The 22097-nt window shown below is 32.3% G+C and overlaps 1 long non-coding RNA gene across 1 annotated transcript in view; it reads left to right on the plus strand.

The window, feature by feature from the left end:
• LOC118183699 (uncharacterized) overlaps window positions 1-22097 on the plus strand; it is a 342152-nt gene that overhangs the window by 221302 nt on the left and 98753 nt on the right. The window contains exon 2 of the long non-coding RNA XR_004757279.2: window positions 8111-8268. This is a non-coding gene — a long non-coding RNA (uncharacterized LOC118183699). The remainder of the gene's footprint in view (window positions 1-8110; window positions 8269-22097) is intronic.

The following is a 22097-nucleotide window of genomic DNA, read 5'->3' on the forward strand; positions in this document are numbered from 1 at the left end:
TTTCATTTTCCAGAATTACCTGAGAAATAGATATCATCTAATAATGCATGAGATAGGCCCCATCAGAGCAATACAGGATAGAGGTTGCCCACAAGTTTCCTGCACTGGACCTATCTTCTGGAATTTGACTTTCAACAAAATCTTCAATACCTTAGTCACACCTCAGTTATTGCTTACGCTGATGCCACAGTTCTCTTACTAAAAAGAAGGAGGATAGCATTAACGACATTGTTAAAACTTAAGTCTAAGGACAAGAAATTAAACTACATTGCAATGAAACAAGTGAACTACATTTGAATGAAACAAGTGAGATCGCTGCAGCGAAATCAAGTTGTACATGGCCGAAATAAAATCCACTGCACTAATGACACATAAAAATCGCCAGACTCCCAAGTAAGCGCGGATAAGGAATGAAGCGAGATAGAATTAAAATCTCCAGCAGACCACGGAAGGACATAATATCCAGGTCTAACTTGGATATTACATATAACGGACCTAAGAATCAAATGTTAAGAATAGTGTACAAGCTTCTGGAACATCAAAGTCCAAAGTGTGGCTTAAATCTACAACTACAGAAGATACTGTACAGAAACGTTAAAGAAAAAGTAACAAACTTTGCAGCAACAATTGTCAACACCAATGAAAATCATTTTTCTTTTAAGCATTTAAAGACGGTTTGCCATCAGAATTATGCGTCCTTTTCCTGCAGCTTCAACAGGTGCATCAAATATCCTAGCAAGACTCGTGCCACTGCATACAGACAGAATTAATAGTTGGACTAAAGGTTGTTCTCCAGTTACTGAAAAAAACGCAGTTACACCGTGCAACAAGTTACACATTCGCTCAGCTGTCAGTGTAGTCAGAAACAGAATTAAACATTTACAACAACAGTCTGCCACTTTCAATGCTATATCTCAGTGCTGCTCAAACGGATCAAGTTTAGATAATGGAATAGGTTGCGCGTTTGTTTAGTACATAAATTAATGAGAATTCTTTACATGGAAACTGCAAAATTTACGCAATAATAGTAATCTCGAGCCAGACGTGCATTCATTATCAATGGCAGTAACTAATACAGGAAACAACTAATACTGCAATGCCAATTTCTGCAGAGACAGCCTCTCAGTGATACAAGTTGTCATCCTGGGCAATTCTCAAAATCCTTGGCAGCCCAAGGCCTGGGTCTGTGTGATGTTACATATTTCCTGCTTTTACGAAGTTACATATAGTACATCCGCACAACAATTTGATTTTTTTTAAAATCATACTCACCATTGTTAATTGGCATTCCTTGGCACAGCAAGAAGCGGATTCTAGCATAATGGGAAGCATACACAACATATATCTAAGTATCAAGGACAAAGGCAAAGTAATGACGTCTCCATTTTTCTTTACCTGTAACCGTGTCTTGGGAATTAAACCGCGGAACGCGAAATATGGAAAAACACAACGGTGAGTCAGGAATTGTTACGGGGAATTTCGAGGAGGAATAAAACGAAAGTTTTCAGAAACTACGAATAACTATTAAGTTTAAAGAAATGAATATTAAAGATAAGAAATCTGAATAAAGAAAATCAGAGTGTATTTTTTGCAGTGAAATGATTAAAAGATAGCAGTTCAGTAAAGATTCACATTTTTATGAAGGTTGACATTTTGTTCTAGGTTATTAAATGCATTATCTATCACCTCACATCCAAAAATCATATTTCATTCAGGTAAATAAAGTTTTTGGGGCACTCTATTAAACCTTACTAAATCTAGTTAAATATTATCAAAAGATATTCTTTTATTTGTCCTGAACTAAAGACTAGAGTTTCCGAATTATGAATCGAAAGTAACATTTAATTGAATTTTAACGAAGAACTGAAAAATATTCAGTCTCGTATTTTTATAAACTCGTTGTTTAATTATGAAAGCAAAAATATCACAATATTAATTATTTCGTGAAAGCGATCAAATATTTGATTAAAAGTACTTAAATTTGACTAGAAGAGATTACTTACTATGAATTTAAATATGAAAGGAGTTAAGTAACTTTTAAAAATATCCTGTTATTTTATTAGAATTATTAAAAATAAAAGGTATATTATTAGATGTGCATAATCTCTGACAGTAGAGGCTTTTTTAATGTATCATAAGAATTAAGAAGTATCACAGAGTTTTCCTGCTCTAATTTGAAGCACCTGATAAATGGGATAGAAAAAGCTCACAGATTTCGGAATTTACCAGACCACTGTTTGAATAAACAGCAGTCTAAAAGAAATGTGTAGCGTCAGATGAGGTCTTCATAATGCATCCCAAAATATGATGTGTGGCAAGATGTGTAACACTAAATAATTGTCATATATTTACTGCAAATCTATGCAATATCTATCACAAATTGCATTGCCACTTTGTGGGAGAAATGGAAGACGACGGACTAGGACCACTATATGATAATCATAAATAAAAATAATAAAAATAAGTGTATTTTCTGAATTAAATAGTATTTCTGTACTTTGAATTATCGAAATTAAAAATTTTAATCACCAAGTCCATGGCAACTTAACTGATTTCAGTTCTCTTTGCGATGGACATCAAGTAATAACCGTTGTCTTTTTGTCTGGTCTAAAAGACGTATTGAATTGCATTTATTTGGAAAAGTAGGAGAATGTTTCTTCCAGTGACAAGCATAAGGGTACGATAACAGACGGAAACTGAAGCATTACTTTATCTTTCTCATCTTGAATTAGATTTATTCATCTTCATGTCTGATTTCACCCTGTAGTGTAATAAAGAAATCAGCTTAAACCCTGCTAATTACTAAATATTTCTAACTAATAATTTACGCACTTTTTGGTTCTCTGCCTCTTCGAAGACCAAGTTAATTTAAACTGGACAATAACCAACCGCTCTGGGCTCCAGGTTTTGTTTAGCTCATGCAAATTTCATCTCCATTCCAAGTTATCTTTTTTCTCAAGTTTTCCATATTTACAACGCATTGAAACTCCCTATGCTATCTTTAAATGAAATATCATAACCAAGAATCTGTGATCCATGGCTGTGTTGGAGTGTTATGAGGAATATGGGTGTGATTTACATGACTTACATATCATCAAGTTATAATACTCTTGTATGTGTACTTTAGTGACTGCCATCGTGTTCTGGATGAAACAGAACCATATGGTAAAAGGTGGTATCAATTTGGATTTTGTTATTACATTTTAAATTTAATTTATATATGTTTTTATCCATGCACGAGTAGAATAATAACTCATACGTAAAAAAAAACTGTACCCAAGATAATACCTATGTCATACTTCTTCTTCAGTGGTTCTCAACCTTTTTTGCGAAAGCACCCCTTTCACCGCTGTTTAGACGATCATGTCCACCACTGCTAATTAATAATCAGCGAAGATCTTGCCATACAGAGGAATTTTGGAGTAACGACTGAAACAATGTATGATTATTCGTTCAAAGTCTGTGCATGTTTATTTAATTGTTTTTTGCAAAGCCTAATATGGATGTCTGCAGGAACGAAAGTATACCTTTATAGAGTTTTTTTTTGTAATTTTTTTTAACCTTTCTTTTTTAAATGCGCTCGTATTCGCACTCCTCGCGAGAAAAACCACAAAAATGTCCTTGCTGATACGTTATGTTGATAATTGTTTGAATTTTCTGATGAAAATAATTATTTTTTAAGAAAAATCACAACTTGTATTTAATTCCGTTCATTATTAATTTAATGTATTAATATTTTGTTATGCAACTTCTTATATTTTGGAGAAAACCAATGTTTCAATGATATTTTTCTTTTTATTTAAGCTTAACCAAGAAAGCTTCTTTTCCTTGTGAAAAGATTCAGGAAAAGGGCGAATTTCGCTGTGTTATTCCTTCTTTCAGGGTATGACTCATTTAGCATATTCTAGAAAGAAATTTCATTTGAAAATTCATTATTAGAAATTCCAGTTGCATTGAGTCAAGTGGGTACGTGATAAATTTAGAGCGCTTAACGTTTCATCTACGACGAAAGGTCACTGTTATTGGCCATATAAGTGTTCAGTTTGGCCCTGGGTTTTGCCCGTGCGCAGTTGGGCGATTTTATCCTTTTGGGTGAAAAAAAATGGAAATGTGGTCTCTAAAAGGTGAACGAAAATATAGTTTCAGTGGTAGCCTGTTTTTGTGAAAAGTGAAAGAGAATTTTTGAGTACAGGTGACTTTATGCTGTGTCGTCTTCGGTGAAGTTTTTCTTCTTACAGTTGTTAAGGCGGGGAGAGATAATTATGCTCTCTGACTTTACGTCCCACTTGAAGTTCAGGGAACAGGTTTTGCTTGGCAGTCGTTGGAATTAATGAAGTATCTAAAGACTTTTGGCTGGCCTGATCGGGGTATAATCTGGTTTCGACTCGGCTTCGTTTAACTATCCGTGTGCAGTTAACTTTTATTCCACGACTATGGACAACAGACTAATTGGCCTTGTCTTGATGATGGGACCTTGGAGACTTCCTATAAGTTTTGCTCTTATCTCTGGAAGAGCTTCTATTTTCTTGGAACGACCGGCAGTTAGAATCAGTTTCGACTAGAATTTCCCTGCAGTAGACTGGGGTAGTGAGCTGGAAAAGATAATGTATGGTCTGTTATACTCGTCGAGTCGTGTACAGACTTATTTCCAATAATGCAAGTCTTAAGCCTGTAACAGCTAGATGCTGCTGGACATTGTAGTTGATTTAACCAAATTGTAGCTGATTGACATCATTGGGATCATCAGTTGGGATTTGCCCGTAAGTTCCGAATCACTGATATCTTAGTAGCGAGGTTAATGAGAAAAGAGGACCTTCTCAACTACCATGTTCTACTTCTGATTTTGAGAGTCTACGTGACGCATAACTTAGGCTTAGCATAGGGTTTCAGTGATGGCGCCTAGGAAAAAACTACTCTTTTCCACTTCAAGATTGCCAAGCACCAGATAACTCATTTTCCTTTTTTTTATGAAATAGCAGAAAATATTTACTTGTATACTATAATTTATTCGAAAGAACAGTAATTTAAGAATTTAAATCAGCAAGAAACCTTAATTGATCCACTTAGAAATTACGTCTTTATCCTGCATCTATCTTTTTACTTCGAAAAATAACTTGAGCTAAAAGCTCCATCTAATTAAGAATGTAATTTTGTTTTCGGAATTATTATTCGTCCTGATGTTAAATTCACGCTAAAAACAAAAGAAAAAAATGTGCATTGTTCTTTATCCAGTTTCCTTAATAGGTATTGTGTTGAAGATTAAATAAGTATGGTTTATGATAATTTTTTTACCAAAAATTAAATTTAGAAATATGGAATATATAGATAGTTGTAAAAATTTGCTGAGATTAACCTGAGCCTTAATAAACTTACTTATTAATTTAAATGCCATATTATGTTTTTCCTTGCGTATTGCATTTATTATTTAACTTATCTTTTCCTGAGCACGGACCCGGTAAGGAAAACTCAGAACGCAATGCTTTCTGATAATTACGATCACAAATAAAAGCTAAATTGGCTAGCTCTTATATTTTTATGTTACTTTAAGTTTCGTTCATGCTAGTTTAAACTGCAACTATTTATTAAACTTTTGTTCGGTCTCACCACTTAATATTGCGCCACTAAAATTAAATTTTTCAATATTACAGATAGTTCTTTTGCAGGATTTAAACAACAAGTATTATTTGTATTATTCGCTCAGCCGCTTGATGGAGCAAAATTTAATAAGTATGGGACTGTTATAAAAAGTAAATGTTTTTTGTTGGCGAATTTTTGAAATTTACTCCAGTTAGTGTATCAGAACATTTGGAAAAAAATAGTGAATTTTCATTATCGTGTAAGGTTTATCCTAAATTTTTAACAGTTTTCTTTAGTTAAAGCTACTTTTCTGACCTTCCTAATTTTATATCAATTTCCTACCAGAATGGTTTTTTAGAATCGCGTTTAATGGATATGTATCAAAGTGGTATTTTTAAGTCAAAGTTCGGACGTGTTTTAGGGCCTTCATAACTTCATTAGCTTATTCAATATTTAAGAGCGAACTACTTAGAATTTTGATAGTATCGGCTATATCCTTTCAGTTAAACATTAGTTAAGTCTTATCTCTTATTACTTTGAGTTCAAGCCCAAGTGGAGGTTTTGCTGTACGCCCTGACAAAGGGGCCGACTGTTGTAATTGTTATTTTGAGAAATAAAGGGTAATTACCCCTTCCATGAGTTTACGTCTCTGTTCCTGAAATAAAGCGATTATTCGCTTAGCTGTTCACGAAGTTCCTACACATTTAGCTGTTAGATAAAAGGGTGGAACGCAACGACTGAAATTGATTTTTCAGCTGAATTACTTGATTAACAACGTTGAGACTAAAATGATGAAAACTAAGCATTCTTTAATTTTTAATAAAATTATTTTTCATTTATTTTTAATGTTTTATTTCATTTATTAATTTAAAAGTAATTAATGAAGAAGAAAATAAATTTATCAGATTGCTCCATAAAAGAAAGAGATCAAACAATTCTCTTTCCAAAATTCGTCTAGAAATATCTATCACAAATAACAAAAGTGTGGGCGCTCAACTAAAGAGATAGAATAATCGAACTCCAGTGTCAAAATTGTTAACCATTGTCTTTATAAATTTATCAAGCACATATTATTAATTACGTGAAACTGTAGTTGCATTCTATAAAGAGATTTATTTAATCTCTTGTTCCTACGAAACTATATAATTATTTATTTTCTTCATTAATTATTTTAGAAATTTTAAATAAAGTTTTTTTTTTTTTTTTTTTTTTTTTTTAAATATAAATTAACCTAATTTCTTTCACTTTGTATTCACTTTCATTTCATGATTTTCGGCATTTCTAAATTTAAGCCAAGTGCTTGTTTTCTTCCGGCTTGTTTATGGTTGAGCCACTAAATGCACGAATATTTTTATCAATATTTATCGAAATATTGAAATTTTGAATTTTGCATTTTTTAGCCCAAAATACAATAATTCCTTTACATTCATTGATACATCAACCCCCTGATGAAGATGTCCCACGAAATTTTAAATTGTGATTTATATTTACCACAGGATTTTGAATTTTCAAATTTTTTCACTTCTGCCAATTGGTAGGGTATTTATAATATTTGAAATTTTACGAGTTTTATATAATAAAAGTTGTGGTTTATAAATGTGGCAAATTTTGTGGTATTTTTATATTCATTTTTTTAAAAAATTGTCGATCTGAATTTCATTTGACTATTATCCCTGAATTACTACACCACACAGCGCGTGATTTGGCTTCAGCTATCCATTATAGACATTCAGATAGTAATTTCAATGCACTTTATTCAAAGTTGTAGACTGCTAAATCCCGAAGGAATGTAAACTCTGCAATTATGAATCAACTAAACTAAATTCCGCGTTAAACAGTGTTTTATTTTACATACCCTCATCTTACCTTTTTCCCAATGAAAGTATGTTCTGTTCACAATATATATATTGAGGATGAATATTTAATATTAAGAGCTGGCTGTTTCTCGAAAAGGTGTTATAGTCGAGAGCTTTATGAGTGAAACCTGTTTGTTGAAAAGCAAAGTTAACATTAATTTGCATATTTTAATTAAAATTTATCATGTCTTAAGATAAGCTAGCAAACTTAGATTACCTCTCATGCATCCAGCAGCGCTATTAGATGTCCAAAATAAAACTTGTTATGAGGATATATCCATTAATAATAGGAGGAGTATTTAAACACAAATCACATTTATTCAGATGTAACTAAATAATATAAAGCGACGAATACATTAATGTTGCATACAAGCACACACGAAAACTTAATAATGAAAGGGAACAAAAGGATCATGGTATATAAAAATTGGGCGTGATTGGCGCACATGCCTTGGCATTTCTAGGGTTACCAGAAGTAAGCTGGAAAAAACATTTTCTTTTTATTTTTCTTCTCAAATGCGTGATTAATTTACAACAATGTCACTAAGCGATATTTCTAGTAACAGCTGCTGGAAAGTATATCTATTTGTGTAACCTGTTTGATATATCCTAAACATGCATATATATATTTCTTTCTCATATCCATCATTTCTAACAAATTAAAATTGTTCTTGCAGGCAATGGAAAACACTGAATGTATAGAAGACCACATAACAGGCTAAAATTTTGTTCCAAAACAAATATTCCTGTGTGTCCGAAAGCGTGGCTGTTTTGCGAAAAGAAACTGATACACAGTTCTTAAAAGAAGCGGAAGTTTGCCTGGCATCTAGCACTCGTAAGTTACGATATAAAATGATCTTAAATTACATATATGTATAATAAAAAAAAGCTTAAAATTTGTAGCATTTATTATGCTGCTAAAATATTATGCTGAATATGTAGCTAAGTATATAGCTTATATATATTAAATGCTCAATATATACAGTGGCTCCCAAAAGTGTTCGTACACGTATGATTTTCATTGAAATAGGATTCTACCCATTAATTAAAAGTAAACTTTTTGAAGAGATTTTAATCATAAGATCTATAATTTATTCGTAATAAAATTACATGAAATATTTTTAAAATATAGCGAAACTTTATTTTTAAGAAATTAATAATCAAAAAATGACAAACATTTTATCTCACAAAAGTATTCGTACACTTCAAATAAATCTTGACATATTAGTAAATATTTTCATTTTTCGTTAAATTAATATTAGTAGGATATCCTTTAGCATCCACAACAGCTTTTAAACGTCTGGAATGTTCCTCCATTCTTCTATCATGGCTGTTTTGAGTACGCATTTTGCTTTGATGTCGTGTTTTCGTACTCTAACCTCCAGCTCTTTCCAAATGTGTTATATGTGGTTTAAATCTGGCGACTGAGGTGGTGTTTTCAAAACCTGCGGACAATTATAGAGACACTACAGGAGAACTTTGAGAGCCGTATACGTAGGATCGTTATCATGATTAAAAATAAAGTTGTTTCCAATACCCAAATTTTGGGCTGATAATTTTAAATTGTCTCTTAAAATATTTAAATAAAGAAAATGATTCATTATGCCATCAATAAATAAACATTACCTAGTCCTGATGCACTTATGTCCCCCCACACACAAGAGCACCTCCACCGCCATGCTTAACTGTTCAAACTAAGTTCTTAGAATGAAGCTCCTTATTTTTTCATCTCTATACATTTATTCAACCATCGGAGCCAAAAATGTTAAATTTGCTTTCGTCAGCAAATAGTCAGCATTATTGCAGTACGTTTCGGGTGTATTTATCATTGATTTTGCGAATGAAAGCCTAAGCTTTCTGTTTTTCTCACTAACAAAAATATTTACGGGCAGAATGCGCATGTAATCCAGGGTCTCTGAGAACTCGTCGAACAGTTTAAGGTGAAATTGGAGTAGAAAACTTTGCATTAAATTCTGCAGAAACTTTTACAGCACTCACACGTGGGTTTTTCACAAATTTTCTAATAATAAATCTCTCATCATGTTAACTTTTTCGGTCGACCTTTTCTTACCTTGTTTACAATACAATTTTCTTTTTTAAAGCGTTTTATCCCATACTGCACTGTAGAATGGGATAAATTAACTAATTTAGCAATATTTCGAATTGATTTACCACTACTATGGTGAAACATTATCAATTTTCGAATGCTGTTTGTAATTTCTTTACGACTGCGATCTATTTTTCAATAATAAATATAATATTATGAAGTAAACAATAAAAAATTAAAGCAAACGATTTTTTAAATGCCACCACAATGCAAAAATTAAAAAAAAAGCGCCTAACGATAATTCTATTTTTGATTTTATCCAAAAATATTTCAGTGTACGAAGACTTTTGTGAGATAAAATGTTTATAATTTTTTGATTATTAATTTCTTAAAAATAAAGTTTCGCTACATTTTAAAAATATTTCATGTAATTTTGTTACGAATAGATTATAGATTTTATTACTAAAATCTCATTCAGAAAGTTCATTTTAATTAATGTATAGAGCCATATTTCAATGAAAATCATAAGTGTACGAACACTTTTAGGAGCCACTGTATATATATATTTCATTTATTTTTTATTTTGCGTATTTTTTATCTTATGAAAAATAAATAAAATTTACTTTTAAAATTCATCGCATAGTCAATGCGGAATAAATCACGTGCAAAAACCAAATAAACCAGAAGCACAGTGCAGACTACAAGAAATATGGGGCAAAATATACCAAAACAAAAACTATGAAAATTATGTAATCTAATACCTTTCGCTTCATCATCATCACGGGTTGATGCAATGAAAGAAGTTAATAATTAAAACAGCCTGCTTCTGAACCAACAAAGACAAAAGTTAAAGTTTAAAATTTGAAATTTGCACTTTTATGAACACGGTGTATATATATATATATATATATATATATATAAAGAGAGAGAGAGAGAGAATGAGTTATAGTCATCGTAATGCAATGAATGGCTGAGGAATAGAATTTTGAATTTTTATCTGATACATAAATGATAGAGAAAAACATTTATATGAAACAACAAAGAATAAATGCTTTATTGTAAATCCCTAAACTAATAATGTACAACGTATAAAAGCGAACAAATATTTTCGATTTTCAAAGGTTTGATAATAAAAATGAATACACAATATAAAAAAATTAGTACATAAATAAATTAAAATGAATGCATAAATTTAATGTAATAATTAATATATAAATAGATACATAATCTAACAAGAAATGCAATCTTCAGAAGATATGAAATTACAAATTTAGAAGCACAACAAGTAATGTGAAAAATAAAAAGGCTTTCAAAACAGACACGAACATTTAGAACAATTGCATGTCTTCGTCTCTCTTGAGAAATAGTGATAATCAACGTATGTATATATACACTTTTTTTGCAAACAAATTGAAGCACCATGAAGGAAGTTGTTGTTTCTGATGAAATTGAATATGTGCTTAGCTCATATACAGATTATAAAATGATTAAAAAGTGAAGGTAATAGTACCTGTTCACGGCTCATAATCACTCATTGAGTGTTCAAATTAGTAGTTGGTCGAACCGCGCCCGGCGGCAATGCATGATTGAATTCGTCGAGGCAAGGAGTAGTAGAGGTTCCTAATGTCATCCTGAGACACATTCTGCGAGGACATTCAACAGTCGTCGCTCCAGATCTGAGATATTTTATGGTGCCCGAATCTGGGGGCCTACTATGTCCCAGACGTGTTCGATCTTGTCAGAAAGGTCTGATGACCTTGCTGACAAAGGAAGATTATCAACCGCATGGAGACAGTCCATAGATATGTGAGCGGTATGTGGCCTGGCATTATCTTGTTGAGAAAATGGCTCCATGATGACGTCATAACTATATGCAACTATATGCAACCGGCCACAGGATAGTATCAACATATCGTTGAGCTGTTAAAGATGTACGGATAATGACTAAAGATGACCTGTGTAATAAGAAATAACGCCCACACCATTTCACCAGGGAAATTGGTTGTATGACATTGTAAAACAAAGTTTGATTGAGACCGCTGGACCTGTCCTCTCCAAACACGACCATGACGGTCATCTGCTTCAAGAGTGAAGTAGGTTTCATCGCTGAACACTGTACGATGTCAGTCTGATGGCAGACATGATGATCGGCTGCGACACCACTTCAAACGACTCTGCCGATGTTGTGGGGTCGAAAGAAAACATCTTGAAAGCCTATGTGAGCGTGCCCCTGCCTCAGACAAGCGCCGTGAGATGGTAGACGGTACCACGGGAGGTATACACGTGGCTGTATTGCATTGAATAGCCGAGAATGATACCGTTGGCGCTGTTCGGGACTGGCGAACAATCATCCTATCTTTCCTCGCATTTGTGATCCTTGGCCTTCCAGAGCCTTCATTTCGTTGGCAATTTCATCGTGGCAACCATTGCTGCCAACATATTTGCACAGCAGTGTCTGTACGCTGCAGGTTGCGGCCTATTTCTCGGTATGACCACCCAGTTTCACGCAACCCTACAATGCGACCACGTTCGAAGTCGTTTAGTTTTCTGTAAGGTCTTCGATATCGTCGTAATTACATCTTTAGTTGCTTCTTTACGGAATTACAACGGCAGTAACAAAAAAAAAGATAAATTTTCCGCCTCTGTTACTGGTTTTATACTTTGCGAATGGCGCACTAGAAATGCGCGCTATGATCGCAATTTCTGTTAATTTACCTTGAAACTTTGAACACTTGCATGTTCAATCAAGATGGTTTTGCATACCAAATTTCGTCACGATCGCAAAATTCCTTCTTAGTGCTGCGATGTTTTTTTTTTTTTTTTTTTGTTTTGTTTTGTAAAAAATATATTTTACTTTCAAGTAGATACCACTATAATTTTATCTAACGTGCATAGCTATAAAATATGCTTTCCTTTTCCAAGAACCTAAGAGGTACAACAGTTTAACTAACTTCGTTAAAACAAAAGGCTTTATCACTGCTTAGTGTAGCATTGAAACAGGGGAAATCGACCATCCAGACATGCACTCATAGGTATAAAATTAGTAGAAACAGTACTTCTGCTGAGAAACAGTAGACGAAAATCTAATCATATTGTTATTGTTGCTGTTCGCTAATTTGTTTTTGACACTGAATAAGTCAAACCGCGCACTTATAATGGAAAACGTAAGGAGAAAAAAAAATTCGATTAAATAATGTTTACAAATTGTAAGAACGGGTGCACTAGAAGGATTCAGGATATTGGTTTATTTAATCATGGCAAATCACACTAGGGCTATCTGCCTAAGGGGAGGGCTGCCTTTGTGGAGGACCTTCTAAGAGAAACTGGCTCGTATACACGCCCATGCATTCAGCCCGTTCGAAAGATTCGAACCTCGCAGTAGAATGAATTCAATATTTTAAGAGACCAATGAAAATACCACATATTTTCATCCCAAAGAAAATTTGTTCCAACTATTTCTGCTGCAACTTAGCAAACGAGTTATTCAATTACTATATTTTCTTCACCCTATTATAGTTTGGAATAAAAGTAATTTTTCATATCTATTAGTACAAAAGCAGTTTTTATTTTGATTGTAAAATACATCAAACTGTTTTTTTAATAACCTGCAAGTTTTTGCAGTTATGTAGTAGAATTTAAGGGCAAAAGAAATATGAATGCATTTAAAATGCTACTGTCATGGTACTAGGTATTTTTTCGCTACCTATTTTCATTTTACCTTAAAAATTGGAGTTAATAAGCCACTGCACTATAATTTTTAAGTTGTAATCCGTGCACGTCTGCAGACTTTTAATATTTCACATAGTTACATCGTTTTTTTTTTCACTCTGTGGACCTTGTAATTCGAACACATTTGCGAATTTTATTAAAATTAAGCAACTAAAATCAGTCATTGTTTTCCTGTCTACTTTATGTATTCGGTTTATTAGCTTTTATCGGTATGCATTTTATTTATGATTCATTATACAACGGTTCTATTCATCAAAGTTTAAAATTTCTGTTTGCAGTATGCTTGTACTTCTGAAAAAAAAAAAAAAAAAAAGTTGAATTACCACATCTGTCATGATGAGTTAGATATGCCAATCTGATGACTGTTCCCTTAGTGCTCATTAAAAAACTCCACGGACTCTTTTTGATTCAATTTTTCTTAAAATACGGGTAGAATTTGTTTTGTAACGTGTAAAAATTTCATGCCTTTATAACACATGCATTTGTGGACGATAGACGTCAAAAAAATGATAGAATGCCTCACAATAACACTAAAAATCAACTTTTAAAATGAAATTCTGAGAAACAAATACTTAAAAACTGGGAAAAATAAAAATTGGTAGGTCTTTTGTTCGCTAATAGCTTTAAATGCTGTCTTAAAACTCTGCCTTAATGAAAGGAAATGAATAGGTATTGCGAAATCTATCTATTAAACGTCCGATGTGGACACCGCATGACGTCCTTGTATGCTCTATTAAATTATGCACATTTTTGCAGAATTTCATTTAAACCTATTTCATTAGAGACATATTTTGTATTCAATTGATTCATTTCTTTCTTCACGAGAAAGCAAAAATACGAAAAATCTCAAACATCTTCATTAAAAATTGTAAAATACAGGAAAACGCAAAACATCAAATACATTTCAAAACAGTAAAAAAAAATTTTTTTTCAATGAAAACTTTTAGTTTATACGCAAAAACAAGCGATTCGGCCAACGGGCAAAAAGGTAGATTTCTCAAAAACTGAAAGTTTACTTTTGATCCCACTCGCCAAAAAGACCTTGAAGTTGCAAAGCCTGACTTCATTCTACTGAGTTTCAAATGTTAACAAATTGCGGTTCGTTAGGCTTCGCTCGCCACTTTTAAATTGCTGATAATTTTACAAGTATTGCATGCAGATTAACTAAAGACAAAGAAGCCTTAACCGGGGCATAAAAATCATATAATTCAATCGCTTTTGAAGCAACAATTGCACAGTCTACCAACATATAAGAATACAAAATTTAATGTGGCCTATATATGTCCTTCTTGCATGACCTATTAAATTATAGACATTTTGGAATTTCATTACTGATATATTTCTCATTTAATTAATTCAGTTCTCACCTCCCGGCAAAGTCAAAATGTATAAAAATTCAAAACATCTTCATTTAATTAAATCAGTTATAAAAAAAACTATTTCTACAATTGAAATTAGAGTTTCTATGGAAAAAAAAAAAAAACAATTCGGTCAGCGGGCAAGAAGGCAGATTTTTCGAAACATAAAACTGGAAGTTTACTTTTGGTCCCATTTGGCAAAAAGGCATTGAAGGAGCAGAATTGAGAACTGAATTAATTCATTATTCTACTGAGTTTCAAATGTAAACAAATGTCGATTCGTTAGGCTTATCTCGTCACTCAAACAATTTAATTCTTGATAATTATATAAACATTACATGCAGATAAAATAAAAGCATAAAAACCTTAACTGGAACATAAAAATCACATAATTCAATAACTTTTAAAGCTAAAAATACACAGTTTACCAGCCATATAAGAAAAAAAAATATAAGCTCACCGATTCATGTAACAGAATCAGAGATACAGAAGTCAAGAAAAAAATCTCTTCTGAATTTGTTTTGCAATCCTTTTCAGCAAAAACAGTCCTTTATTCTGTCTATAAATACAGATGTTACGCAAAAGCATCGTTCAAATGGTTTCGAAAGCGTGTGAAATGGATATTTTCGTTGAAATATGATATTTTTCGCGATAACAATACTTACTTTACTTCAAACAAGGAAATAAAAAGGGGTAGAGAATTAGTATTTATTAAAGTGCCGAAGACTTTTGTAGTAAGCTTAATTTGTAAAAAAATAATTCTTTCATGCAAACGGAGAAAGAGCGGTTAATAAATAAATATATAAATATCATTGTTAGAGAGAGGTGTATTAAACAAGAAAAGAAGAGTTAAGAATAATAGTATGATGACTTGGAAAATATTTACAAAGACGTAATGCCCAAAATAGAACCACAACTTAATTTTCTGCGTACTGCAGCAGTCATACGAGTCAAACTGTAGCATGTTTGAATAGTGGAGAAAATAGCCGAAATAATAACTTTTTATTAAAAGAAATCGAGAAATTGGCTCTCTAGTTAGTGAAATTTTAGAAACTTTTTAGTAGATACATTTTTAAATGCTTAAGATTTGAAACAATGGATCTCGGGTAGTAAGAAATATCGAACGATCAAAAATTTGTCAAAAATATGCAATAAAAAGTAAAAATAAATATAAATTTCATTTTAAAAATTTTATTTTGCTCTATCCAAAGATGCAAAAAGTAAACTTCTGAGAATTAGTTCATTCCTTAAATGGAGATATGTAAGGAATATCGTTTTAGTTTTAAATGTAAGAAAACTGTAAATCGATTTTTTTTGGGAAATGCTTTAGCGTATTGCACTGTCATCCTTAAACAGTGTTTGTGAGTTATACATTTTCTTATTATTAAATATTTAAAAGGGAACACGACAAAGTTTTAACTTCAGCGACAAACTTTTGACCGTAGCGACAAATATCAAAAGTGAGCTAAAGAAAAGCTTCTCATTATAATAAATATCATTTACGTGACATTTAAGATTACAATTGAGGACATATTTATTGCAGATCAATAAATATGTCTGTGTGGCTGCAATAAATATGCTAAGTGGCTATAGCATTGAATCAAATTCAAAAAATCCGTTAAACAGCTGTAAAACTACGCTTAGCTATTATGGGACTACATTACTGGATACACAATTAATTTATTTTTAAATCATGGACTTGACTATGAAGTGTTCCACACTCTGTTATCATCGCTCTTAAGTATGAATATAAAACAAATTAATCAAATATGCTACCTTAGTTTGGTGTAAATTCTGAACAAAAATTTTATCAACTTTTAGAACATTAATCCCTATTCTTCAGCAACCACCCGTGCAGCTCCTGAAGTAGAGGACTTTTAATCATTCTTCGAAATTGGTCTGATTGCTCTCGAAATTTATAATGTTGGATTCAAAATCTACATCACGTTTGACGTACTACTGCTTTTTCGTATATTTTAAATTTTACATTCAAATGTTTCACATAGAATTTGTCTGCATAACTGCTATTGTTTCTTTACAAAAGTGAACAGCGCTACATAAAAAAATTGATATTGTTCCACTTAAAAAACTGCCCTTTTTGCTTTTTCTTGACGCTAGAACCTTGTTTATGAATCAAATAATATCTTATAGAGTGACTCTGATTAACGTTGGTATAAGGATTAGTAATATATAAAGTAATACACAATGTCAAAACTTTAGAAATTTTGAAAGGAAAATAATTAAACTCAGCTTGATATAATTATAAATTATTAATTACCTGACGTTAATGAATTGGTTTAATGATTTCCAAACGTAATGAACCAATCTCCAGTCTCTAAATGTAAAAGAAAGGGTAGGTATTCCTTCTAAAACTCACTCTTGAAATATTAGCCAAAGAAATAAAAATTCAATAATAATTTCCTTTCTCTGAAGGTTAACTCTTTCAATAAACTCTTACTCGTAACTAGGAAATTTGGTGAAACAGCACGGCTTCATTCCTAATGGGGAAGCATACGTTCTGCGAAGCTAGACTGAGTTTCCATCAATCCATAACGTTGATGAAAATTCATTCTTCGAGCGATGAAACTTCTCATATTTCAATCTCTGATAGCTAAAGGGAATGTTTGAACAGAAAGCGAAAACAAAGCTTATTGCTATTTTCTATCCTTCAAAATGTGATGAGCTATGGAGGCGCGCTTTGTATAAAATATTATTGATATGGATGGTTTAGTTTACTTTTAAAGAAACTTATGACTATTCAGAGATAAACATTAATAATGCAGAACTTCTTTATTGCCCTTTAAGGAAGAGAACTAATTCAAATCCATCATATTTTGTGCCAAGCATATATGACAGTACTGAGGGCCACATGATACTTTTTTCTATAATGTGTGTATTCTATACTGCAAAATCTTCTAACACTCAGTAATAAGAGCTATTAGATATACTTATTTCCAAACTTATTTTTATGAAATTAATGCTATCTGATGTATAAAGTTAAAAATGTCTTTTTAATATATTCATAATTAAAGCTTATGGACGGAGAAGAGAATGCAAGAGAAAAACTTATACGTTTATTAAATTTGTAAATAAATACAAAGTAATTAAATACATTATAAATGCATGTAAATCGTATATTATTTAATGTATGCTATTTAAAAGTTTAGTTTGACAATAAATCAGATTTTATAATACTAAAAAGATTTCAGTACTTCATTCTACGGACAAGATGCCTGAAATAGTGGCTGCAGACTTCCTTCATAAATACCGATCAACAAGATGCTTTGTCGCCCAGATGGTACAGTGGTTAGGGGAGCCTACTACGGTACCGAAGGGCCCGGGTTCGAATCCCGTGGTAAGACATCCATGATTGTTAATGTATAGTGTCGGTGCGGCATGGCGGCACTCTAAATATGCGACGAGCGGAAAGTCCTCTTGTGTGTATTGGTGGGTGAGGATGTTCTCCCAGGATTTCCCTGTTTCCCCCGGGATGCTCTCCCAGAATTGGGGGTGGAAAATATAATTCCAATCTCTCTTCAGAGTAGGCTCTAGCAACCATTGTTCCATGTAATGTGGACACGACAACAACAGCAACAAGATGCACTTCTAGTTGCAGAATTTCTTAATAAGCGAAAGAAATTTATTAAAACTCGTTCAGGGATTTGAGTAGAACTATTTTGAAAGTATAAAACTAACACTTCCGTATGCTCCGCATAAGATAAGTTAGCCGATAAGTAATTTGTTTCAATAAGATAAATATATTTTAGAGTTTCATGATGATTTTATGAAATTAAGTTTTTCTGTGAAACAAAGTAACTCTAGCAACTAACAAAACAGCTCAGAAAGGCAACATTAATTACTAACAGTTTCTTTGAGATTGTCTCTGCTAAGATATCGCAGAATTATGTAAAGGCAATTTTTTGTTCTGTGGAATCCATAAAAATGTAAATTTTGCATTTCAAAATTGCCTTCCTCCTACGTTTACGAATTTGTTTTCTAAAATTTAATGCTTTTAATTTAATGTACAAGATGTCTATAATTAGAGAGCCATATTTTCAAGCTACCTAAAAGAGAAACCATTGATCAGAAAATTATAAAATGTTGTAGTTTAATGAAGGGATAAGAATTTCTTTCAGTGAAAAACAAATTGTTACAAATATCGTCAACGGAGGGCATTATATTAATAAATTACAAATTTAGTCACACCTTTACAATAGCTTAACAATTTTACAAATTTTTTTACAAAAACGCGTGATGACTATCCTTTCAGCTACTATCCGAAATTACAAGATGGCATGTTTCACGACTGACTAAAGTAGGTGCTGGAAATGTTTAACATGTAGCGTGAAATGCTGGCTTTAAGTTAATTTAAACTTCTTGGACTGTCACGACTTACCAGATGTTTCAAATGTCATTAAAGCCAAACATGGCATGGACATTTCAAAAATCGCATGAATTCTGAGAATCGGGGCGGCTACACATTACGAAAGTGCTTGCTAATGACACGTTGTTCTGTAAAGTGACGTTTAAGAACATTCGTAACGCAACGTGCAATGTGTGAAGGAGCTTGTACAAGGCATTGGCGTGCTTGCAAAGACGGAGCAATTTCATTCTCTAAGAGTGATGCATATCGCTGCCCAGTGATCAAGTATGTCAATAGGTATATATTGAACCCTCGAAAAAGTACGAGCCGAGAATAAACGACGCAGAATATCCCACACCATGCCATCACTTTTGGTAAATGCATTGGAACCTCTATGACAGGGAGCGGATTATCTCCAGATGAGAATGTGCTTCGTCTTTCCGGAGGACTGATATTCCAGGGCCATCCTGAATCGACCTCAAAGCAAGCAAGAAACTGAAGTGAGAACCTGAGATGAGCGTCAAAATCATGCGCAAGAGCCGCTGCTCTAGTGAATGTTTGAATGTCTACTGAATGCTCTAGTGAATGTTTCTAATGACATTTCCCCGAATATTTCGAAAGGTTTGGTATTTCAAACACGAGTAGCGGTATTTGTGGCCAACTGGGAACGCCTGAATATTACATTACGAACTGTTCCCTCACTAAAGATTTTCATATTAAAATGCCAACAACAAATATTCAAGCTTTTGGTAAATTCTTAGTAAAACAAAAATACATAGTGCAAAAAATCACAAAAATAACGGACATCCTAACAAAATTGGGCACAGATTTATGTCAAGCAATATAATTTCATATAACAAGTTATAAAAAAGATGTAATAGTATAATAAATAAAGAAGTAAAGTAATAAGTGCAATCTATAATAGAGTAAAGCAAATAATATCAGTGCTTATAATTTGAAAACGTGATTAATTTCTAGCAAAACGTATCTATCATATATATTATATTTAAAATGAACATGCATTTAATATGTATATGCATTCAAATGACGATAAATAAATACTGATGTTTCGCGATTTTGAAGGCATGACGCATTGGTAGTTAAATTGTCATAAAGATATTATAAACTTGAAAATAAAGTTACAAGAAAGCATACCCATGTTGATTCGGTGTGATCAAAGACAGATAGGATTCAGTGACATACAAAAGGAAGAGAGGAAAAAATTTTGAATTAAAACGTACTATTCTGGAAGACATTAGCACAATATATAAGGAGGAGCAATAGGAGGAATACAATAGAAACCTTGAAACTCAGAAACTCATAAAAGAACTGCAGCAAAATGAAAGAAATTTTACAAGAGGACTTAGACAACATTCTAGTTGAAATGGTACAAATAACAAACTTCATGATTACGAAATGATATATAGACTGTTTAGAAATTACAAAAGAAAGAAATTCATTAGAGAAAATTCTCCAATCAAAATTTATGTAATAAGTTATGTTAATAATGCGAATACAATTATTGTATAAACATTATTTGTAAATCAGCCACAATATATTACAATGTAAAAATTTTAGAATTATTAATAAATACTAGACAAAGGCGGACGTGGGCAGAACCGATTAACCGTAATGGTAGACGGATGGTGCCCACGTGCTCCTTTACTACAACTACTAGTGAATGTATGTAAGGATAGTTGGACGATATTCAGCTTTATATTTTAAGCATTTCATGCGCATTATGTGGTTAGCATACATTATTTTTTTATAAACAGCAGTATTCAAAACAAAGCTTTTTTTCAAATCAAGAAGTATTATTCACCCAGATATAAAACTAAAACTTGCAAAAAGGATGTAATCAACTTGTCCATTTATTTATGTTAAATAAATTTAAATATAATTCTGGTGACATTGACGTTTCTAGTAGTAGTACATTAATAGGTTTTTAAAAGCCGCCTAAAAGTGAAAGGTTTGATTAGTAGAGTGAAATTAATTGAAACATTGTAAAATTAAATTAATGCACAAATACGTTTCCCTCAAATACTTATGTAGGCTATCGATCCCATTAAAAGCAATGCGAAACTGTTCTGTTTTCTATTTGTGGGGCTTTGAGGAATTAAAGAATTTGTTTCTCTTAAAACATTTCTGTGCATCATTTAAGTCATATATTGCGACGCTAATCTTTCACATTACTTAAAGCGTTATTTTCTATAATTTCGTTTCCATGACACTCGAATTCATCTCATTTTTAAATATTTAGAATACAATAAAAGATGTATTAATTTGTGCTTGCATATAGCATTTATAACAAATACAGTTACTTCGGGTTTCCGATAGAGATTCATTTGTTAACCATATTAACATTTAATTATTTGTTCAGTTTATGCTTTTTGATGGAGTAGCTGAAAACACACAAAGTTCTTTTATGAAAAACTATGAAATTATTTTTTGACAGTTAATTTTATTTGCATTTATGTAATCCATTTCTGATGCATACATGGAGCAGCAAAACTCTTGAAAAAGCATTTTGCAACCATATAATGCTATGCTCGTGCTGAAAGGTTTTAGATCATTCTTAACTTTCTGCACAGCGCTAGATACACTTAACTTCATTTTCAATGCTTAACCTCACATTTCTTAGATGAGTAATCCCAAACCTAAGGTATGTCCTGAATATCAGTTAATAACTGACATTTCTTGCATATTTAAAAAAAGACTTAATGGAACCACAGCTATTTGTTGGAATGTGATTTAAGCGTTTAAATATAAGATTATTCAATTAAAATTACGCCTTAAAATCCTTGACTCCAGCACACGCTCAACTACTTAAACCCAGCTTTAAACATATGCATCAAATTACTCAATAATTCTCATCAGCATAGTAATTACCAATACGTGTCATCGAGTGTTTGCTGAATCGCTGGATCAACAAAGCTCTGTATTTGTCAATCCATATTGCCTAAAACATAATTGCACATGCTAATTAGAGTTGATATAATTTGCATCCTGGTAAAAGTGCATGGAAGAATAGAAAAGAAATGAATGTGTTAAGGTAGGTAAAAGCAGTAAAAGGAGCTAGTTAATTTAATAAACCTTACACTATCGTTAAGTAAATTTCGTATTTTTAAACCGACAGCTTTATCAACCGTTTTCCCTTAGATTTGAAT

Source organism: Stegodyphus dumicola, chromosome 5, assembly GCF_044657685.1.
Source record: "Stegodyphus dumicola isolate Sdum_Otavi_A_Nest chromosome 5, ASM4465768v1".
NCBI lineage: Eukaryota > Metazoa > Arthropoda > Arachnida > Araneae > Eresidae > Stegodyphus > Stegodyphus dumicola.